This window comes from Pan troglodytes, chromosome 4 (genome assembly GCF_028858775.2).
Source record: "Pan troglodytes isolate AG18354 chromosome 4, NHGRI_mPanTro3-v2.0_pri, whole genome shotgun sequence".
Taxonomy (NCBI): Eukaryota; Metazoa; Chordata; class Mammalia; order Primates; family Hominidae; genus Pan; species Pan troglodytes.
In genome coordinates this window covers 116,301,250-116,308,104 of record NC_072402.2, presented here as the reverse complement: position 1 = coordinate 116,308,104, position 6,855 = coordinate 116,301,250, and the positions used below count along the sequence as shown (strand labels likewise).

Below are 6,855 nucleotides of genomic sequence, written 5' to 3'. Positions count from 1 at the left end.
TTAACTTGAACCAATATTATATAAAAATATTCTAAAACTCAGAAGTTTGCAAGTGAGGAAAAACGGGTTTTATTTTCCTGATGCTGTATTTTGCAGAGTCTAAGTTTTTTTGTTTTTGGTAATGCCATAAATATTGTATGAAAATATCATTGATACAAACAGTATTTACTGATTAATTTCATGAATATTCTAGCTACATGTATGACAAGTATATAGTGTCATTATATTTATATTCAAACTAATCATGAAAGTCATATATATATATGTAAAACTCAAATTACTCCACTCAATATTTTGCAAATTCACACCTAAAAATCACCTTGAGCAATATAGTCATAAGAACATTTCATTTGCTCCTTCTATAGGTACAGACCAGAAACTCAAGTTATACCAAGAAATATAAAGGGACTGGGGAAAGGGTTGGGGAGGATGGGAGAGCTTACTATTTAGCAAAATGCTTACTTGGGATTAAATGACCTTTCCTATAAATCAGAAGGCAAACTGTCAGCCAGGTACTTTCTCATTTGCAGCATGTACAAGCAGCAGAAAAATGAGCCAAAGCATCCTTTGAAGCAAAACATTACATAGAATGCAATTCGTTCTCACTGTGTCTCTCTTCTCCTGGAAACTATTACTGAAGATAAATCAGGTGAGGCTGCAGTGCATCTTGCTCCTCCATGGGCAGGTCCTATTAGTAGCATCTTTATTTTCTTACCTGAAGCACTCTTGCCCTTCCAAGCAACACGAGTCAGATAAAGTGAGTGTGTGCTGAGTTAGCTCCCTGTGATAAAAAAAAAAAAAAGGAAACATTTTGCAGTATTGAAAACAAGAAGTGTTTGGGCTATACTATTCCAGAAGACAGTTATGAAATTCATCAGTATTTCTCTGAACTAATTCCAAAGGAATGATGCTCTGCTCTTTTGGAAATTCTGCCTATTGGTTTAGAGTCACGGGTACTTTCCTAGTACACTCACAGAATCACATTAACTCTGACCATCTTGTTAGACTTACAGAAAAATGCCAACAATCCCAATGACATGAGAAGTGCCCAAAAGATCAGACTGCCTTCTTCCTTTTTTGAAAAAAAAATTAAATTATAATTTACTGCTTGTTTTCCCTGGCTCTCCATATCTGTCCAACCTTATTTCTCCAGACACCAAATTTATTGCTTGCCAGGCTGTCCTCTCTTCTGGGTGGTTTACTTGTCATGTTCTGCCCCTCTGGTGCTCTCAGTTATCCAAACTTAATACCCTGACCCTTCTGCTGACTGCAGGTGTGTGCCCAGGGTTGGTATTTTCCTCTCTCACTGTGATCTTCACTGTCTTTCTCAGTGTGCCTCAGTTCAGGTTGTCTGGGGAGAAAAAATACCTCTAGAGAGTTTCAGGTGAATCTTACCAAAAGGGAACAATAATGAGATGTCATGGTGATGGCCAAAATTGGATTTTTCACTTATCCTCCTTGGGTGTCCATTCTGTTTTTGAAATTGTGTCCTTGAGTCTTTGAAGCCTTGCTCTGGCAATCCAGAAATAGAAAGAACATCTGAATGACACACTCCTTCTAATGACCCTTAATACCTAGGGTAGTCATTTTGCCTGTATTTTTTGGCCCTAATTTTTGAATAATATTTGGTAAGAGCACTCATATCCTGAGGTAAGCAAGATGCTCAGTGATATAAGAAAATCAAGTACAGGTCTTATCTCCTAGGAATCCTCTCATCTCATTCCTGTAAGTATGTGATCTGTGGTTGGCGCAAAATGAGAGAGGGCCTTCAGGGACCCTGGCTGTGGTCTGGGTGGCATGTGGAGGTCAGGGTGTGTGTTCAGCATGTGGGGTGGTATGCAGCTGAACAGAATGGTAGCTGTGTTGCAGTTAGAAAACCTCAAAGTCGCTCCTCTCAGCTGCTGCTGGCAGGACTTCTGTGATTCTATTTACTCTTTGGTTTGCTTTTGTCCATGGACAGGCCCCCAGGACTTAAGTTTCTGCCCCATGTTTTTGACAGAAGACTATCTTAATTGTGAATTCTCTTTTCAATAAGGAACTGGCACAAACTTCTAAAAGTGTGGAGTTAAAAGAATACCATAGCTCATGTTTGTTGAGTGCTTACGGTGTACTGGCATTTGTTTGCATTTTCTCTTTTCTTTTTCTGAGGCACAGAGAGGATAAGTGATTTGCACAAGGTCACAGAACCATTGAGAAGTGGAGCTGGGATCTACCCCCATCAACCTAACCTCAGAACCCCTTGCTTGTACCTACTGAATGATCTTCCTATGTGATGTAGTTGGTTGTTGGAATTAGTTTCGTGATCCAGACACTTCAGAGCCAGCGCTGCTGCCCGTCTCTTGAGTTTTTCCTCCAAGATGGTTGCTGTAGCCTGAACTGCCACATTCTACCTTCAAGACAAGGAAGAAGGGGGAAGGCTGGTACTGTCAAGATTTCCACTTAGATCTCCCTGGCTAGCATGCTACCACATGGCTATCATTAGCTATAGGGGCAGCTGGGATAGTAAGGGTTTAGCTTTTGTAGTCTGTGTAGTAGAACAGGCAAAAGAACAGTGGTTTGGGGCTGGGGAGAGGCAGTCAACAGTGCCTTCCACAACAAGTAATTTTATGGAGATCTCTCTTACTTGGCTTTGGGGAAGGTGCTGGAAAAGGAAATTTTCTTTCCATAAACACTATTATTCTCTATAGTAGGCTAAGTAATAACCCCCCAAGATATTTGGTTTCTAATCCCAGTAGGCTGTCCTTAAATCCTTGTAGCTCTTATACGGCAAAAGGGACCTTGCAGATGTGATTAAGGATCCTGAGATGTGGAGATTATCTGGATAATCTATGTGGGCCCTAAGTGTAATCACAAGTGTCCATATAACAGGGAGCAGAGAAAGATTTGATTGCAGACATGGGGACAATGTGACAACTAAAACAAAACGATATGTTCCTGGCTTTGAAGATAGAAGACGGGGCCATATGCCTAGCAGTGCAGCTCTAGAAACTGAAAAAGTCCAGAAAGCAGGTTGTCCCCTAGAGCCTCTCGAGGGTGTGCGGCCCTGATGACACCTTGATCTTGGTCCAGTGAAGTCAATATTGGATTTCTGACCCCAGAAATGCAACAATAAATGGATACTGCTTGAAGCCACAAGTTTATAGTAATTTGTTATAGTAGCCCTGGGAAATGAATGCATTCCTCCAGCCGAGCCCTCCCTCCCAGTTCTGTTGATATGGTGCCCTTCACTAAGCTGTGTGTGTGTGTGTGTGTGTGTGCATGTGCACGCATATATGTGTGTGCATGAGAGAGAGAGAGAGAGATAGAGAAAGGAGAGGAGCATGGGGAGAGGAGAGGGAAGAGAGAGATGGCAACGTGACCTGGAGCTAGCCACAATAATAGTAGTTCTCTGCACTGAGAATGTGAGTTGTGAGTACCTTTGTTCACAGCTATAGCCATTAGTAATCATAGCTGGGAAAACAGAAAAAAAAAATCCCATTAGATCCCCTTAGCCACCTGATGCTACACTGTCATATCTGTAATAGATCTAAAGTAATTGGGCCAGAGGCCTCCTTAAAGGCAAGGACTTTCATGTATAAGTAGAAGGGGTTGATTATGTGAATAAGACTTTCTCTTTGTCACTCTCTCTTTGGCTTGAGTAAGGGATTCATTTGATAGCAGAGCGGTGCATTGACTGCATAGCCAGCTGTCCAAATGGGATTCTTTGTCTCTTGGTTTTGCCAAGGCTGAGAACAAAATAATAGAACTCCTACATTCCAAGTGAGTGCCAGATCATGTACGCAGAACTGGCAAAGGAAATGGTCAACAGTTAGTTTTGTAACCTTACTTAGAGGATAAGTAAGAGATTAGGGCCAAGAAGGAGAGAATGCCTTAGAAAAAAGATGGTTGGAACACTGTGGCTTTCTCCTCCCTCTTCCATATTGTACTGCCCTCAGCTCAAGCTGAGAGGGGCTTTAGGAGGTCCACTTGCAAAATTCATGGCTCTTTGGTGGAGTTTATAGAGGCATAGGGAGAGATGTCAGACACATTCCTGAGGAGGTAGTTAGCATTATGGTCCTGGCAGCAATGACAAGAAAGAAAAAAAAAAAAAAAAAAAAAAAAGACTGCACTGGCAGCCATCTAATCTCCTTAGTAGCAAGACCAACATTTGTGAAATTTTCTGTGGGGGTGTGTGGATCTGTAATGATGGCGGTGGAGAGGAGCTGACCTATACTTGGCCCAAGAAACTCACATTGATGTGACCACTCTGGAGAGCCTTTCTGGGGAGGCTGCTGGGGCCCAGGAGCTGTGAGGGTCAGAATGGGCTGGTGGAGGAGGCAGTACCCATGTCCAGGGAGCCTTGTTTGGAGGTCACCAAGAGGGAGTTCTCCGAGTCACCCTCCAAAGGCTCTTGAAACAAAGAACTGGGCTAACATTTGCCAAATGTCAGATCACAAATCAGCCATGCTCAGTTGTATCCTTTCCCCTAATGCTGTCCTCCTTTAGGCTCAATCCGGGAGGGGTCAGACCTTGGCTATGAACTAAAGGAGAAGCAATGGAAGAATACAGCTGGGAAAAAAGAGAAGCAGCTCCATATGCCTCCTGCCTACATCGTGTTTCTAGGCCTAAAACAGTAACATGCTGGAGGAGGAAAGAAAATCTAATTTAGGCAAGAGTCTGGGGCTTTTATTTTCATGTTTGACTGGGCAATTATTTCTAAAATGAACCTGTTCTTGTGCCTAAAGCCAGCTGAAAGAATTAAGGCATGTGCCAAAGATTTCATCCAGGAGGCAAGGAAGAATGAGTCCGTAGACGAAGTCTGAATGGGTAGTAAACAAAAGAATCAAGTTGTATTCTACTTATACCTTCTGGTGTGTGGCTTGTTCCATTAAATGATTCAGCTGGGCCGGGCGCAGTGGCTCATGCATGTAATCCCAGCACTTTGGGAGGCCGAGGCGGGCAGATCACGAGGTTAGGAGATGGAGACCAGACTGGCTAACACAGTGAAACCTTGTCTCTACTAAAAATACAAAAAAATTAGCCAGGCGTGGTGGCGGGCGCCTGTAGTTCCAGCTACTCAGGAGGCTGAGACAGGAGAATGGTGTGAACCCGGGAGGCGGAGCTTGCAGTGAGCCAAGATTGCGCCAATGCACTCCAGCCTGGGCGATAGAACGAGACTCCCTCTCAAAGAAAAAAAAAAAAAAAAAGAGTCTGCTGTTCCTGTCCAACTCCTGGTAGATCAGAGCAGAGTAACTGGGTTGCTTTAGATAGGAAGATTATTAGGTAACTTTAAAAAATATGCTTAGTTAGTCTTAACTTAGTTCAGGTAAAACTGCTATGCATGTGAGGGCTGCCATAGCTGCACTCCTGTCTAACTTCACATTAGAGCAGATCAGAGCCCAGGGCAGGGATATTTTGACTTGGCTCCTTCACCAACCCTCTCATCACCCAGATCTGGCCTCTTTCCTCCTGGTTTATTGGAAGGAAAGCTCATGGTGCTGGAATGGGGCGACTCTGATTCCATTAACATTTTCCAGACCCAATTCCTTAAACATTACTTTTGTTCTGCCTTCCATTTTGGCCCCACGTTCTTCTCCTCACCCTCAATCCCCTCTTCTAGTCATTGCCTGAAGTGTTCTTTGGATACAACAGCAAAGGTTGCAGTGAGAATTGGTAGCCAGGTCAGAGGTCACCTTCAAGGCCACAGCCTGAGTGGAAGGTGAATTTCCCTTTCCCCTGTTAGGGGGCTCTTACTGAAATAAAGAAGGGAAAGTATGAGGAGAAATTGAAGAGACATTCAGCATACAAGGGGGATCAATTTTTGGCTCAAATTTTGGGTGCTTCTCAGGAAAAGATGAACTCCCCTGTTTTCAAGCTGTACTTTTTGAAGGAAAAGAGATTGATTTAGTGAGTCATTTTTGAAATCCACTGAAACATGCATTGGTAGGCTCAGAACTGTGCGGTGGATTGATCCCGACTTAATGCAGTTCAACAATGCTTGTTGAAGCAATCACCGTTAAAAGGATACACTAGCAGTGCTGAAAAGCTGAAGGCCAAATGGGTTTCAACTTTCCTCAGCACTGAGCCAGAAACTCCTCATTTGTTTTCCTTTTCTGAGAATCACTCATGCTATTCAGACAAGGTGACAATCATGCCCGAAGAAGCTCTGTTAAGCCAATTTACGTCAGGTGTGCGGGTGCAGATTTTAGAGGAAAGCTATGACTGATGAGAGATTGTTTTCCCAGCTCAACAGAGCTTTCCAGGGACTAAATAACTGAACTATTCTTTCAAAAGAGTCAGGAGGGGACTCTAGTTCCCCTTCTACCACTCACAGGCTGTGGGACCTTGGCCTGTTATTAACCTGACGGGTCTTCACTTATACGATGGTGGAATGCAGGCTGAAATCTGGGGGCCAATGTGAGTTACGATTCTGTTGTTTTCTGAATTTTTTTCTGTTGGTGGCCAGTTGGTGTGCATATGTGGATGATTTTAGCCTTTCTCTGGGTCTGGCTTTATGATGTCACTAACAAGCCCTGGTGGCCACAGCAGTCTGACTGCCAGGTCTGGCCTTGGCATCTGAAGACAAACCCAGGCTTCAGCTCCCTTGCCTCTCACTACTGATAGATGACCAGAGCTATCCTCTGATTCCTTATTAAAAGAAAGAAAGTGAAGAACACCTTGTTTTGGAATTAAAAATAGATCTTGGACTTCTTGTTTCTAAGTATTGAATATTTCAATACAGTAGTATAATGTTTCTATTAATTCTTAAAAAGAATTACCAGACTCAGCTCGTTACTTTTAGATAGGCTATCAAGGCTGTGTGTATCATTGGCTTTGTGTAATGCACCCTTTGTTCTCAGCCATTTTATTACTTTG

General features: G+C 43.0%; 1 long non-coding RNA gene across 1 annotated transcript; it reads right to left on the bottom strand.

The window, feature by feature from the left end:
• Positions 1 to 660: 660 nt before the first annotated feature.
• LOC129144093 (uncharacterized) lies at positions 661 to 6,548 on the bottom strand. Its single transcript, XR_008548254.1, has 5 exons — positions 6,341 to 6,548; positions 4,845 to 4,999; positions 2,250 to 2,390; positions 1,396 to 1,512; positions 661 to 781 (listed from the first exon to the last, which is right to left on the bottom strand). It is a non-coding gene; the product is annotated as an uncharacterized LOC129144093 (long non-coding RNA).
• Positions 6,549 to 6,855: the final 307 nt, after the last annotated feature.